General features: G+C 38.7%; 1 protein-coding gene and 1 pseudogene across 1 annotated transcript in view; one reads left to right on the top strand and one right to left on the bottom strand.

Moving 5' to 3' along the window:
- The window catches only part of AVEN (apoptosis and caspase activation inhibitor), a 275,264-nt gene that overhangs the window by 219,397 nt on the left and 38,636 nt on the right, over positions 1-17,231 (bottom strand). The window lies entirely within an intron of this gene.
- On the top strand, positions 3,949-4,395 carry LOC143655089 (oligosaccharyltransferase complex subunit OSTC pseudogene; annotated as a pseudogene).

The following is a 17,231-nucleotide window of genomic DNA, read 5'->3' as shown; positions in this document are numbered from 1 at the left end:
ACTACTAAAATAAGGTCATTCTTTTTAACACTTATATCTCTTGGTTTCTAAAGCATTTGTGGAGGTTTTGCTCAAAATTTCTGACAACCAATGGAGAAAAATGAGGCTGCTCAACTGGCAGAAAAGGTGTAGCAAACCAGAGACTGATGATTCAAGAATCCTTGCTGATGTTTGAAACTACCTTCCCTACATCATGACACCATTTTACATCCCTTCAAAACTCATCCTCATCTACGTACCCACTACAAAAATTTATCAACCATGCAAGAGAACAAATCTCTGATTCAAAAACTCACTTGGTACAACCTAGCCATAATAATTACTGAAGCTAATCAAATGGCAAGGTTCAATGTGATGATACTGTGAACCACTGATTGTACACTTGGATGCAATGTATGATATGTGAATATATCTCAATAAAACTGCCTTTTAAAAAAAAAGCAAATTTCACTGGCTTGGTAGTAAGAACCAGTTACAATTAAAAGCAATAAATATGGTCCAAGACTGAGGAGGGCAGTGCATGACCACTGACAATGAAGAAAAATAGTCAATTAACCAAGGGGGTTCATGAGCATTTGCGATAATTGTCCAAGGTACTTCAGAGACTAACTAAAACAGAAGTGTCTGGACACAGGTCATGTCAGCTGGTGACAAACTGACAAAAATGTGGGAAAAAAAAAAAAAGGATACTATGCAGAATAGGTGCAATCTAAACTTTACTCCACCTATTCCTCTTGATGCCACTGTCTGCCAGCACACCCCTCTTCTCACACAACTTCACAACTCACTGAAATGGACTCTAATTTTCCCTATGCTCTCATTAATAAGTGCTCTAAATTACAGTTATACAGCTAGAAATTTTTTCTGCCTTCATATTCACAGACAAAAAATACCACAAAACCCCTGTCACATTACATTCTTCAGGTCCCTAGATTGAATTGCAATCTTCCTTATTCTTCTGGCAAAAAGCTTTACGTTTAACAATCTAGGCAAAACTTCATAAGACATAAGATATAATCCCCACAGATCTTTTTAGTGATTCTGTCTTTTTAGACAAGGGCCAAATGCAAGCACTAACTAGTAAAAGCCATTTGATTTGCCATTTCACATTAAAGAATGACTGGACTTACCAGAATTCTCTTCCTTTTTAAGCACCTACCTACGTTGGACAGTCCATATACACACAGTGACCCAATGAAGAGAGGTAAATCACTGGAACCAAACATCTGTAAAGTCTTTCTTTGGGTGTATATTTATCTGACACTTATAAAGCAACTTAATGTATGCTTCCACCCTTCTCTAGCTTTTCAGCATTTGAAACTCCTCCTTTTGAATTTACCCTCCTTTTCGGTTATTTCCTGATGAACAGATCTGTATAAAATGCATAACTTTTCTCTTTGGTGAGCTGGATAATTTCCTTTTTTTACATTAATGCCTTTTCTTTATCTTCAAGCATACTTACATACAACAACATTAACATATGAATAGAAAAGCAAGTAAACAGTCACAGCATCCTTGTAAGCAGGCTCCTTGAAACTCTGTAACAAACTAAATGAATTAAATAACTACTGCAAAATTCATATTTAGAGATTTCAAGTGCAAATATTTTGTAAACAGAGTAAGACAGCATTGTTTGCAATGAAGACAAGTGCATGCATTATACTTGAAACCTTCTTTGACCACGCAATACATGACATCTGAAAGGCATTCAACTAGCACACTCTTCTTTTCTGGCGGAATTGTGTTTTCTTCCTCCTCAGCCATGAAATGAATGACATCATGGCTACATATTAGCAAAAATCTCTTTCTTCTAATAAGTACTATTTTAACCAAAATGAAGAAATCAGAAAAAGAAAATTCACCTTTCAGAGTCAGAGAGATTCAAGAGACAATTCCCCCCGCGAAAGGATAGAATACCATAATCTACATTTCCCTTCTGCAGCTCTTTTCAAGTGTGACCTTTAGGAAGCTCTTCCAACATTAGCGAGGAAAAATTTTAATTAAAAGAAAGGGCAGCAAAGATGCCTGAGGAAAGGAGAAAGCTCTTTCCTTGCATTAAAAAGTAGATTTTCTCAAAGCTCCCAGTCCACAAATATAAAATGCAAATCCCAGGACCTGGATTATGCAAAACACAAAGGCCAAGGGCCTCGAAGCTAGGCCAAGGGATATCTAAGCCTACAAAACTGCATGTTGATGAAATCCCGTTGGGGTCAGCAATACTAACATAATGTGTACTTCACCTTTACATAAATGTAGGCAAGCAACTATTTATCTCTGCCTCACAGAAGCTGAAAGCAACCCTTAATTCCACCACCTCTAGATTCCCACCAATAGCCTCCACTCTTTTATGGAAGAAGCACAAATTAAACTATAACTTTCCTCTGATAAGGAGGCCTTGGAATTTAAAATTGAAATCAAAACGCTACACAAGAATGAACCTGAAAGAGCTTAAGACAATCAGGGCAGGGCTCTATCTTGGGCAAAACAAGTACCTGCTAGTTTTCTGTGATATACATAACACAAAAAGACTCAGTAACCCCAAAACAGCACCCCTACTGGGGTTTGCTAGAGCGAGGCAATATTGACTGAACTGGAGTACACTGAAATTCAAAATCTTTCCCTAAGAGTAACACCCTGTCATTATCACACTGATAAGGAGAGAAAAAAAGAAAATGTCTGCAGTGTGATATGTCATAAAGATAGTATTGAATGGGCTACCTCAAAGGTGGCCCTCGAGTATAAAATGGAGAGGAAAGCTTGAAATCAAGATAGCTCTATAAACAATCCAGAGTGCCATTCCCCCACAAAATCGTTAAACAACTAGCAAAAACTGGCAAAGTCATTTTCCTCAAAATCTGGGGAAACAGTTAAAGGGCTGTAGTTACTGGGTGAATGCCAAATCAAGAAAACGCAGCTTTAAAAATGCTAGTACAGCATGGGCCACCGTGGCTCAGCAAGCAGAGTTCTCGCCTGCCATGCTGGAGACCGGGGTTCAATTTCGGTGCCTGCCCATGCAAAAAAAAAAAGGTAGTAAAACTCTGGCCCCTCCCAGAGTGGTGTAGAGCCAGCTTACATTCCCATCGTGCCACCCTGGCCCTATCCAGAGGGAGCAGTCACTCCTATGCCCATACTCCAGTGCCTGTATGCAGGTTCCAATTTATCAGGCTACAACAGAAAAGACTGAACCAGGAAACTTATCTCTGCCTCACCCTCCCAGAATCTGACATGCAAGCAGAAGCTGCTTGCAGACAGATACAGCACTATAAGAAAAAATGTAAGTCAATGAGACTTGAGACACAAGATTGTCTGCTTTAAGACATTCAATAGAGCAACCAGAGGGTATTTCTTAGGGAAAAGGAGCACAATAAGATTCCTGTAAATGAGAGTATTTCTAAGGGAATCAACAAGCACCAGTTCGAAACAAAAAACAGGCTCAGAAAAGACAGGGAGGACAGGAATTCACCTTGGGCTGATCTTCTAAGTAGGAGGGCTAACTCTCGAAGGACAGCTCCATCCAATGGAGAGCTAATTTACAAAAATTGCAAAACGTGTTTTGGGGGTTAAGTTTATTTTTATTAGCTCCCAGCATTCAAGGAAATGTATGTACATCACTAGCTGGATACTAACCTAACAGACAGTTCAGAGTCTAAATCACAGAGAGAAAAAACTAAAGCACATGAGGAAAACAATGAAAAAAACAATATGAAAATCTTAATAAAGTGACAGAAATTTTTAAAAGAAAGCAAACAGTATTACTGGAGATGAAGACCACAACAACTGAAATTAAAAACTCCCTAGAGGGTTTCTAGAGCAGACTAGAGCTGGAAGAAGCAGCAGTGCTCTCGAAGACAAGGCAATTGAAATGATTCAGGCTGAGGAGTACAGAGGGGAAAAAAAAGAATTTTTAAAAAGCAAACAAGAGACAGGGCTGCCCCTGCCACCACCAACATGGAGACCTTATACCGACTCCCATTCTTAGTGCTCAAATGTCCCAACCTGAAGCTGAAGAAGCCACCCTGGGTGCACATGCTGTCGGCTATGGCAGGGGACGCTCTGGTGCTGGTATCTTCCTTCCTCATCACCACAGGAATAATTTATTGTTATTGTTGAACCTCCAAGTATTAGCTCTATGACTGACAAACACGGGCATCAGAGGCCAGTAGCTTTCCCGGTCTAGAGAATAAATGGACAATATATGATGGAAGGACTTGCATCCAGCTTCCTGTTCACAATGGGAGGTTTAGGATTCATAATCTTGGACATCCAATGCACCAAACATTCCAAAACTCAGTAGATTTCTTCTCCTGCTCATTGGATTCATCTGTGTCCTACTGAGTTTTTTCCATGGCTAGAGTATCCATGAGAATGAAACTGTCTGGCTATCTGATGGGTTAGAGTATTTTTTGGGGAAGAAATCAATGGACACTAGATTTGTTGCTGTTAATGAAGTTTTAAAGGCTCTACCAATCCTCTAGTATGAAATACGGAAAAGGATGAAAAGCAGCAGAGGAAGATGCATCTACAGAGAACAGGAAGCTTATTAAAACTTGAGCTAGAATTTCTTCTTGGTAATATCAGAGAGACAATCTTATTACAGTATTTTTTTCCTGTTGACCTATGGCAGCATACCCATAATGTGAAGTGGCATTTTCTTCTTAGTCTTTTTATTTCTAGAAGGAAACATACTCCATTTCTACAAGAATAATATTGAATAAAGGGATTTTTTTGTAACTCCCTTAAAATTTTTTTGGAGACAACATTTCTGACTTTTAGAAATTAACGTAAAATCAGGAAGGGAGAGCCTGTAACCTGAGAACTCTGGACAGCTGATCAGCTTTATCTATGGTGCTTTGCCTTTAAACAAAGTATGCGGTAGAACATTATTTCATATATGTATGTAAGATTGTTTCCTGAATAATAAGATTTATGAAAGGAGCAGAAATAAATAATTTTTCTAATTAAAAAAATAAAAGCAAACAAGAGCCCCAGAGACCTGTGGGACACCATCAAGCCTTCCTCACCAAAAGGGGGAAAAGAAATATACACAGGGAAGTCCCAGAGGAGAAGAAAAAAAGGGGCAGAAGCAATATTCATAGAAATAAGGGCAGAAAATTTCCCCAATTTAACCAAAGGCATGAATATGCACCACAACCCCCAAACAGGGTAAGCCAGAAGAGAACTATGCTCAGACACATAGTAGTCACATTGTCAAAAGCTAAATACAAGGAGAGAGTTCCAAAAGCTGCAAGAGAAAAGCAACATGTTGTGTACAAAAGAGTCCTAATAAGATTAACTTCCAATTTCTCACCAGAAACCATGGAGACCAGAAGGCAGTGAGGCAAAATATTTAAAGTGCTGAAGAAAACAATTACCAAATAAAAATTTTACATCCAGCAAAACTGTCTTTCAAAAATGAGGGAGAGATTAAAACATTCCCAGATGAACAAAAACAGAGAGTTCATCACCACTAGACCTGTCCTATAAGCAATGCTAGAGGGAGTTTTTTCAACTGAAAGTAAAGGATCCTAGAGAGTGAATCAAAGCAGTATAAAAAAGAAAGACCTCCAGTAAATACAGTACTACAATACAGTACTACTGTATTGTATATTTTGGCATGTAACTTCCCTATTTACTTATTACAGTTTCCAAGATACCAATGCATAAAAAGCAATGAAAACTCTTTGGTTTGGACATACAATATAATGTGCACCAACTCAAAAAAAAAAGTGGGGATAGAGGAGAATAAGAACAGCATATGTGTGTGCTATTAAAGTAGTTAAGTCAGTAAAAAAAAAATCAAACATGATTGTTAGAGAATTATGTTATTGTATTTAAGCTCTGTGGTAAGTATAATGGAAATAAACGAAGAAAAAAACACAAAAAGAAAAGAGAAGGGAGTTAAAATGCTACAGTACAAAAAGAGCAAATAAACACAAAGGAATTAACATAAAAATTGAGAGACAAAAAAAGCGTAATACTTACAAAGACCAAAAAGCAAAATGGCAGAAGAAAGTCCTAGTGACGTTAAACGTAAATAGATTAAACTTTCCGTCAAAAGGCAGAGTTTGGCAGAACAAAAACATGACATAACTATATGTTGTTTACAAGAGACTCATCTTAAATTCAGACACCACTAGGTTGCAAGTGGAAGGATGAAAAAAATACATATGCCATGCAAATAATAACCAAAAGAGAGCCAGGGTAATAATACTAATATCAGATAAAATAGACTTGAAGTTGAAAACTTTTATGAGGAATAAAGAAGGTCACTGTATACTGATAAAGGAGTCAATTCAACAAAAAAGACGTAACAATTATAATGGCAGAGTTCCAAAATATATGAAGCAAATATTGACAAATTTGAAAGGATAAATAGACACCTCTATATTAATGGTAAGAGACTTCAATGCACAACTTTCAATAATGGATAAAACATATAGACAGAAAAGCAATAAGGAAATAGAAGACCTGAATGATACTAAAAACCAACTAAGAGACATATAGAATAGCAGCAGAATACACATTTTTCTCCACTGGTCATGGATCATTCTTCAGGATAGACTATATCTTAGGTCACAAAATAAGTCCAAGTAAACTCAAAAATACTGAACTCGTAATACAATATAGCTCCTCTGACCACAATGGAATGAAGCCAGAAATCAATAAAAAGAGACTACTCAAAAATTCACAAAGGACTTCATCATGAAAGTAAAAATAACCAACAGGGGGGGAAAAAAAAGATAATCAACAGAATTGGAAAAAATATTTAGAAACCACATTATCTAATAAGGATTTAATATTAATTTGAGGGGGAAGTACATAGGCCAGGAATCAAATCCAGGTCTCCAGCATGGCAGGCGAGAATTCTACACCTGAACTACCCTTGCATCCCCTTATATAGCTTTTTAAATGCAATTTTATTGAGATATATTTACATACCATACAATCCATCTAAATTATACCATCAGTGGTTCACAGTATCATCACACAGTTGTGCATTCATGACCAGAATTACTTTTAGAATATTTGCATCACTCCAGAAAAAGAAATAAAAAGAAAAAAGAAAACCCCAAACATTCACACCCCTTAAATCTCCCACTTATTGATCACTAGTATTGCACTCTACCCAATTTTAGGCTTACAACGGAGGTAGGTTAACTAAGAAAGTGTAGTATCGCCAGAGATAGACATACAGTTCAGTGGAACAGAACAAACATCCAGAGGTAGATCCATGCAAACACAGGCAGCTGACTTTTTTTTTTTTTTTTTTTTGCTAAATAGTTATACAATCATTATCAAAGATCAGGGCTACTGGATTACAGTTCAACAACTTGAGGAATTTCCTTCTGGCTATTCTAAAACACCAAACATAAAAAGAATTACCTATATAGTGAGTCAGTAGTCACAGTCATTTGTTAAATCCTAATTTCTCAGTTACACCTCCTCCCTCTCTCGGTTGATCTTTCTCTCAATCTTCAGGGATATCCGGGCAATGACCACTTTAACTTCTTCACGCTGGAGAGGGATGTTGACCTTATGACATAGAGAAATGAAACTGCTTGATGTTCTTGGAGATACTGGTACCTCTGAGTTTCAGGGCTTTTCTGGTATAGGACCAATCTGGAGGTCTTAGGTTTCTGTAAAATAAACTCACTAAGAAAAACTTTAATAGAGACTTAGATAGAGCCCAGGACACTCCCTAGGGTTTTCAGGTGTACTGTTTGTTGGGGCATAGCACACTGTGGCAATTTGCAATATCTGGCTAAAGCTTGCATATGAGTAACCTCCAGAATGACCTCTCAACTCTATTTGAAATCCCTTAGCCACTGACATTTTATTTTGTTCCATTTCTTTTTCCCCTTTTGGTCAAGAAGGCATTCTCAATCCTACAATGCCAGGACCAGGTTCATTCCTTGGAGTACTATGTAGCCTTTAGAGTCAGGCTTCTTTCACTTAGTGTAGTGCATTTGAGACTGATTCAAATTGCTGTGAATAACACTTCATTCTTTCTATGTTTAATTATATTCCACTGTATCGATGTACCATATAATATATTGGTATTATATTACATTGTATAGACATATCCATTGACCAGCTAAAGAATCTTTGAATTGTTTCCAGTTTGGGTCAATTACTAAAAGAATCACTATAAACATTCACATAAATAAGTTGTTTTTTTTTTTTAGGTAAATACCTATTTAAGAGCGGGTTTCCTGGTCACATGATAAGTGCATATTTAACTTTACAAGAAATTGTTAGCATTTGGTATTGCCAGTTTTTTTAAGCATTCTAATAGATATATAATGGTACCTCAATGTGGTTCTAATTTACTTTTACCTAATTACAAATAACATTGAGCATCTTTTCATGTGCTTATTTGCCATCAGTACATTTTCTATGGTGAAATTTGTGTTCAAATCTTTTCCCCATTTTCTACTGGATTGCTTACTCTCTTATTACAGAGTTTTGAGAGTTGTGGTTTTTTTTTTTTTAACATATTTTGGATAAGTCCTTTGCTGGATAGGTGACTTGGAAATATTTTCTCCCAGTCTGTGACTTATCTTTTCATTAACTCAACACTGTCCTCTTTCCTAGAACATGGTTTTTAATTTTCACAAAGTCCAATTATATTTTTTTCTTTTATTGAACATACTTTTTTGGTGCCAGATCTAAGAAATCTTTTCCTAACCCAAGTTCACAAACATTTTTTTCCTATATTTTCTTCTAAAAAAAAAGAACTGCGGGCGGGCCGCGGTGGCTCAGCGGGCAAAGTGCTTGCCTGCTATGCCGGAGGACCTCGGTTCGATTCCCGGCCCCAGCCCATGTAACGAAAACGGAGAAACAAAATACAATAAAACAAGAAAATGTTTAAAAAGATGTTTCCCTTTCTTCCTCTCTTCCTTCCTTCTATCCTTCCTTCCTTCTCTCTGTCTTTCCTTTAAAAAAAAAAAAAAAAAAAAAAAAAAAAAAAAAAAAAAGAACTGCTATCCTTCCATTTATTTCAAGACCATTGACTTTCAACTTGCGAAACACAGTTATAATTGCCGCTTTAAAGTCTTTGGTAATTACATCTAATCCTCCTAGGTTGGCATCTATCGATTGTCTTTTCCCTCATGAACTGTTCAAATTTTCCTAGCATGTTGAGAAATTTTAGTTTCAGAATAACAGTCTGGATATTATGTTGTTTAGATCCTGTTAAAGTCCTCTGGAGAGTAATGTGGGTTTCTTCTGTGTTTCATTTTATCAGGCAATCAATTTGGTTAGGTTCAGTCAGTGAATAATAATCTCACTGTCCGTGGGCAATAATTTCAACTTCAGTTCAGTTCTCAAAGCTCTTGTAGGTTCTGCTCCAAGCATGCAAAGAGGGAGGGCAAGCCTGGACCTCACGCCAATTCATAAAAAGAATTAAAGGACGGAGCCCCACCCCCACCCCCATCTTGTCCTGTTCTCTTCTCTCTAGAATTCCCTCCATCCTCTGGCCCTTTTTTTTTTTTTTTTTTTTTTTATTAATTAAAAAAAATTAACTAACACAACATTAGAAATCAATCCATTCTACATATGCAATCAGTAATTCTTAATATCATCACTTAGGTGTATGGTCATCATTTCTCAGTACATATGCATCGATTTAGAGAAAGAAATAGTACGACAACAGAAAAAGAAATAAAGTGATAACACAGAGAAAACACAAATAAAAATAAAAAGTACAAAAATATATAAGAGAAAGAAAAAAAAACAAAAAAAAACTATAGATCAGATGCAGCTTCATTCAGCGTTCCAACATAATTACATTACAATTAGGCAGTATTGTGCTGCCCATTTTTTTTTAGACATCATACCCTTCTACATATGCAATCAGTAATTCTTAACATCATCACATAGATGCATGATCATCGTTTCTTAGTACATTTGCATCGGTTTAGAAGAACTAGCAGTATAACAGAAAAAAATATAGAATGTTAATATAGAGAAAAAAAAATAAAAGTAATAATAAGAAGAACAAAACAAACAAAACAAAACAAAACAAGAACCTATAGCTCGGATGCAGCTTCGTTCAGTATTTTAACATGATTACTTTACAATTAGGTATTATTGTGCTGTCCATTTTTGAGTTTTTGTATCTAGTCCTATTGCACAGTCTGTATTCCATCAGCTCCAATTACCCATTATCTTACCCTGTTTCTAACTCCTGCTGAACTCTGTTACCAATGACATATTCCAAGTTTATTCTCGAGTGTCGATTCACATCATTGGGACCATACAGTATTTGTCTTTTAGTTTTTGGCTAGACTCACTCAGCATAATGTTCTCTAGGTCCATCCATGTTATTACATGCTTCATAAGTTTATCCTGCCTTAAAGCTGCATAATATTCCATCGTATGTATATACCACAGTTTGTTTAGCCACTCGTCTGTTGATGGACATTTTGGCTGTTTCCATCTCTTTGCAATTGTAAATAACACTGCTATAAACATTGGTGTGCAAATGTCTGTTTGAGTTTTTGCCCTTAAGTCCTTTGAGTAGATTCCCAGCAATGGTATTGCTGGGTCGTATGGCAATTCTATATTCAGCTTTTTGAGGAACCGCCAAACTGCTTTCCACAGTGGTTGCACCATTTGACATTTCCACCAACAGTGGATAAGTGTGCCTCTTTCACCGCATCCTCTCCAGCACTTGTCATTTTCTGTTTTGTTGATAATGGCCATTCTGGTGGGTGCGAGATGATATCTCATTGTGGTTTTGATTTGCATTTCTCTAATGGCCAGGGACATTGAGCATCTCTTCATGTGCCTTTTGGCCATTTGTATTTCCTCCTCTGAGAGGTGTCTATTCAAGTCTTTTTCCCATTTTGTAATTGGGTTGGCTATCTTTTTGTTGTTGAGTTGAACAATCTCATTATAAATTCTGGATACTAGACCTTTATCTGATATGTCGTTTCCAAATATTGATTCCCATTGTGCAGGCTGTCTTTCTACTTTCTTGATGAAGTTCTTTGATGCACAAAAGTGTTTAATTTTGAGGAGTTCCCATTTATTTATTTCTTTCTTCAGTGCTCTTGCTTTAGGTGTAAGGTCCATAAAACCGCCTCCAATTGTAAGATTCATAAGATATCTCCCGACATTTTCCTCTAACTGTTCTATGGTCTTAGACCTAATGTTTAGATCTTTGATCCATTCTGAGTTAACTTTTGTGTAGGGTGTGAGATATGGGTCTTCTTTCATTCTTTTGCATATGGATATCCAGTTCTCTAGGCACCATTTATTGAAGAGACTGTTCTGTCCCAGGTGAGTTGGCTTGACTGCCTTATCAAAGATCAAATGTCCATAGATGAGAGGGTCTATATCTGAGCACTCTATTCGATTCCATTGGTCGATATATCTATCTTTATGCCAATACCATGCTGTTTTGACCACTGTGGCTTCATAATATGCCTTAAAGTCAGGCAGTGCAAGACCTCCAGCTTCGTTTTTTTTCCTCAAGATGTTTTTAGCAATTCGGGGCACCCTGGCCTTCCAGATAAATTTGCTTATTGGTTTTTCTAATTCTGAAAAATAAGTTGTTGGGATTTTGATTGGTATTGCATTGAATCTGTAAATCAATTTAGGTAGGATTGACATCTTAACTATATTTAGTCTTCCAATCCATGAACACGGTATGCCCTTCCATCTGTTTAGGTCTTCTGTGATTTCTTTTAACAGTTTTTTGTAGTTTTCTTTATATAGGTTTTTTGTCTCTTTAGTTAAATTTATTCCTAGGTATTTTATTCTTTTACTTGCAATTGTAAATGGGATTCGTTTCTTGATTTCCCCCTCCGCTTGTTCATTGCTAGTGTATAGAAATGCTACAGATTTTTGAATGTTGATCTTGTAACCTGCTACTTTGCTGTACTCATTTATTAGCTCTAGTAGTTTTGTTGTGGATTTTTCCGGGTTTTCGATGTATATTATCATATCGTCTGCAAACAGTGATAGTTTTACTTCTTCCTTTCCAATTTTGATGCCTTGTATTTCTTTTTCTTGTCTAATTGCTCTGGCTAGAACCTCCAACACAATGTTGAATAATAGTGGTGATAGTGGACATCCTTGTCTTGTTCCTGATCTTAGGGGGAACGTTTTCAATTTTTCCCCATTAAGGATGATATTAGCTGTGGGTTTTTCATATATTCCCTCTATCATTTTAAGGAAGTTCCCTTGTATTCCTATCCTTTGAAGTGTTTTCAACAGGAAAGGATGTTGAATCTTGTCAAATGCCTTCTCTGCATCAATTGAGATGATCATGTGATTTTTCTGCTTTGATTTGTTGATATGGTGTATTACATTAATTGATTTTCTTATGTTGAACCATCCTTGCATACCTGGGATGAATCCTACTTGGTCATGATGAATAATTGTTTTAATGTGTTGTTGGATACGATTTGCTAGAATTTTATTCAGGATTTTTGCATCTATATTCATTAGAGAGATCGGCCTGTAGTTTTCTTTTCTTGTAATATCTTTGCCTGGTTTTGGTATGAGGGTAATGTTGGCGTCATAGAATGAATTAGGTAGCTTTCCCTCCACTTCAGTTTTTTTGAATAGTTTGAGGAGAGTTGGTACTAATTCTTTCTGGAATGTTTGATAGAATTCACATGTGAAGCCGTCTGGTCCTGGACTTTTCTTTTTAGGAAGCTTTTGAATGACTGCTTCAATTTCTTTACTTGTGATTGGTTTGTTGAGGTCATCTATCTCTTCTTGAGTCAAAGTTGGTTGTTCATGTTTTTCCAGGAACCCGTCCATTTCATCTAAATTGTTGTATTTATTAGCGTAAAGTTGTTCATAGTATCCTGTTATTACCTCCTTTATTTCTGTGAGGTCAGTAGTTATGTCTCCTCTTCCATTTCTGATCTTATTTATTTGCATCCTCTCTCTTCTTCTTTTTGTCAATCTTGCTAAGGGCCCATCAATCTTATTGATTTTCTCATAGAACCAACTTCTGGCCTTATTGATTTTCTCTATTGTTTTCATGTTTTCAATTTCATTTATTTGTGCTCTAATCTTTGTTATTTCTTTCCTTTTGCTTGCTTTGGGGTTAGCTTGCTGTTCTTTCTCCAGTTCTTCCAAATGGATAGTTAATTCCTGAATTTTTGCCTTTTCTTCTTTTCTGATATAGGCATTTAGAGCAATAAATTTCCCTCTTAGCACTGCCTTTGCTGCGTCCCATAAGTTTTGATATGTTGTGTTTTCATTTTCATTCACCTCGAGGTATTTGCTAATTTCTCTAGCAATTTCTTCTTTGACCCACTCGTTGTTTAGAAGTGTGTTGTTGAGCCTCCACGTATTTGTGAATTTTCTGGCACTCTGCCTATTATTGATTTCCAACATCATTCCTTTATGGTCCGAGAAAGTGTTGTGTAAGATTTCAATCTTTTTAAATTTGTTAAGACTTGCTTTGTGACCCAGCATATGGTCTATCTTTGAGAATGATCCATGAGCACTTGAGAAAAAGGTGTATCCTGCTGTTGTGGGATGTAATGTCCTATAAATGTCTATTAAGTCTAGTTCATTTATAGTAATATTCAGATTCTCTATTTCTTTGTTGATCCTCTGTCTAGATGTTCTGTCCATTGATGAGAGTGGTGAGTTGAAGTCTCCAACTATTATGGTATATGAGTCTATTTCCCTTTTCAGTGTTTGCAGTGTATTCCTCACGTATTTTGGGGCATTCTGGTTCGGTGCGTAAATATTTATGATTGTTATGTCTTCTTGTTTAATTGTTCCTTTTATTAGTATATAGTGTCCTTCTTTGTCTCTTTTAACTGTTTTACATTTGAAGTCTAATTTGTTGGATATTAGTATAGCCACTCCTGCTCTTTTCTGGTTGTTATTTGCATGAAATATCTTTTCCCAAACTTTCACTTTCAACCTATGTTTATCTTTGGGTCTAAGATGTGTTTCCTGTAGACAGCATATAGAAGGATCCTGTTTTTTAATCCATTCTGCCAATCTATGTCTTTTGATTGGGGAATTCAGTCCATTGACATTTAGTGTTATTACTGTTTGGATAATATTTTCCTCTAACATTTTGCCTTTTGTATTATATATATCATATCTGATTTTCCTTCTTTCTACACTCTTTTCCATATCTCTCTCTTCTGTCTTTTTGTATCTGACTCTAGTGCTCCCTTCAGTATTTCTTGCAGAGCTGGTCTCTTGGTCACAAATTCTTTCAGTGACTTTTTGTCTGAGAATGTTTTAATTTCTCCCTCATTTTTGAAGGATAATTTTGCTGGATATAGGAGTCTTGGTTGGCAGTTTTTCTCTTTTAGTATTTTAAATATATCATCCCACTGTCTTCTAGCTTCCATGGTTTCTGCTGAGAAATCTACACATAGTCTTATTGGGTTTCCCTTGTATGTAATGGATTGTTTTTCTCTTGCTGCTTTCAAGATCCTCTCTTTCTCTTTGACCTCTGACATTCTAACTAGTAAGTGTCTTGGAGAATGCCTATTTGGGTCTAATCTCTTTGGGGTGCGCTGCACTTCTTGGAACTGTAATTTTAGGTCTTTCATAAGAGTTGGGAAATTTTCAGTGATAATTTCTTCCATTAGTTTTTCTCCTCCTTTTCCCTTCTCTTCTCCTTCTGGGACACCCACAACACGTATATTTGTGCGGTTCATATTGTCCTTGAGTTCCCTGATACCCTGTTCAAATTTTTCCATTCTTTTCCCTATAGTTTCTGTTTCTTTTTGGAATTCAGATGTTCCATCCTCCAAATCACTAATTCTATCTTCTGTCTCTTTAAATCTATCATTGTAGCTATCCATTATTTTTTCTATGTTTGCTACTTTATCCTTCACTTCCATAAGTTCTGCAATTTGTTTTTTCAGTTTTTCTATTTCTTCTTTATGTTCAGCCCATGTCCTCTTCATGTCCTCCCTCAATTTATCGATTTCATTTTTGAAGAGGTTTTCCATTTCTGTTCGTATATTCAGCATTAGTTGTCTCAGCTCTTGTGTCTCATTTGAGCTATTGGTTTGTTCCTTTGACTGAGCCATATTCTCAATCTTTTGAGCGTGGACAGTTATCTTCTGCTGCTGGCGTCTGGGCATTTATTCAGATTTCTCTGGGTGTTGGACCACCCAGTGAGATTTTTCTGTGAAATCTCTGGGATCTGTTTTTCTTATCTTGCCCAGTACGTGGCGCACGTGGCACACGTTTGTCTCAAGTGTTTGGAATGGGTCTCCCCCAGTCACCGATCTCCGTGGCCTGGGGATTTCGGATCCAATTCTCTCCGTTGGTTCAGGGGCCGCGCGTGGTGGGGGCGTCAGCTGCCGCGGCTTGAGGGGACCCTGTTGCTGGTTGCGGGCCGCAGCGGGCCTGGGGGATTCCCCACCGGACCAGGAAGCCTCTCGTGGGGGGGGGGCTACCGCGGCTTGGATAGCCCTCCTATCCGAGACTCGTATCCGCAGACTCGAAGCAGAGACTCGAAGCCGCCCGCAAAAGAGGGGTGCCGCCTGCCTCGGCTTGGGAAACTTGCTTCTCCAATACTCTCAGCCGGCCCGGAAAGGAGGGAGGGAGTAGCTCGGACCACCGCAGCTGCCGCTGATCGGGAAATTGCGCGCCCCTCGTGGGTCTCACCGCAGCCAAGTCTCGCAGTCAGTCTAGCCAGCCCAGACTTTGGATAGCCCTCTGATCTGAGATTCGTAGCCGCGGACTCAAAGCCGAGACTCGAAGCCGCCCGCAAAAGAAGGGCGCCGCCTGCCTCGGCTTGGGAAACTTGCTTCTCTGATACTCTCAGCTGGCCCGGGAAGGAGGGAGGGATTAGCTCGGACCGCCGCAGCTGCGGCCGCTCGGGGGTCTCGCCGCAGCCAAGAGTCACAGTCAGACTTGCCAGCCCAGACTTTGGATAGCCCTCTGATCCGAGACTCGTAGCTGCGGACTCGAAGCCGAGACTCGAAGCCGCCCGCAAAAGTGTGGCGCCGGCCGCCTTGGCTGGGAAGCTTGTCTCTCCGAGTCTCTCAGCTAGCCCGGGAAGGAGGGAGGGATTAGCTCGGACCGCCGCAGCTGCGGCCGCTCGGGGGTCTCGCCGCAGCCAAGTCTCGCAGTCAGACTTGCCAGCCCAGACTTTGGATAGCCCTCTGATCCGAGACTCGTAGTCGCGGACTCGAAGCCGAGACTCGAAGACGAGACTCGAAGCCACCCGCAAAAGTGTGGCGCCGGCCGCCTTGGCTGGGAAGCTTGTCTCTCCGCGTCTCTCAGCCAGCCCGGGAAGGAGGGAGGGATTAGCTCGGACCGCCGCAGCTGCTGCTGCTCGGGAAATCGCCCGCCGCTCAGGGATCTCACTCACCGCAGCCGAGTTTCACAGTCAGACTAACCAGCCCAGACTGGGTTACGCTGTGTGTCCATTCCCTGCTGTAGCCCCGGGAGCTGTTCTGTACTGTTTGTGTTCACCTATTAGTTGATTTGGAGTCGGAGGAACTAAGACGCATGTACCTTACTAAGACGCCATCTTGGATCCTACTGGCCCTTTTTTGTTGTTGTTGTTCCTTTGGACAAAAGGACAGATTTCTACAAGAATTTTAACTGTCATTGGTGCTCAACAACTTGATCTCCAAGGTGTCTGTCTGTCCACCATAAGTCAAAAAGGAGGATTCTCCCCTATATTCTCGGGCTTGTATTTTCTGGGTCTTCTGCCCAGAAATATGAGATTTCTCCTGGATTTTAGCTACCACATCACTGCTGCAACTCTGCTGGGATCCTGCCTTTGGCTCAACGCCAGAGAGAAAAGGAAAAATGAGAATCTCACTTCACTTGTCACCCACGCAGGTCGATTCTCCAGGTTTTGATTCCCTTCCCAGTCTTCCTGCTTTACTTTACTTTTCTGAATCCTCAGGTGCTCTCTCCACGGTTTTTAGTTGCTATTGGCAGAAGAAATCAGCTGTAGGTAGCTTACTTTAGCTTGGGCTCCCCTCCCCATTACTTTTAACATTACCAGCTGAGGCAGCAGGGCTCAGGACCAATCCATGATAGATTACATACACCTGAGCAGAGATGCCAGCTCATCTCTTCCCTTCCAACTTGAGAAAACTTCCTCACTGATCCTATAAAACCATGACATTAGGTGCACAATTTTTATTCTTTCAGGTGTCACTATTCATTTTGTACCCTTTTTTAAAAATGGAAGGGAAAGAAAAACAAAAGCATCTGATCTCTGGAAGACTGTCAGAGAGTCCCTGCTCTGTCTGCTACCT

The sequence above is a fragment of the Tamandua tetradactyla genome, chromosome 14, assembly GCF_023851605.1.
Source record: "Tamandua tetradactyla isolate mTamTet1 chromosome 14, mTamTet1.pri, whole genome shotgun sequence".
Lineage (NCBI taxonomy): Eukaryota > Metazoa > Chordata > Mammalia > Pilosa > Myrmecophagidae > Tamandua > Tamandua tetradactyla.
Note: the sequence above shows the minus strand (reverse complement) of the source record. Positions and strands in the feature narration are given on the sequence as shown.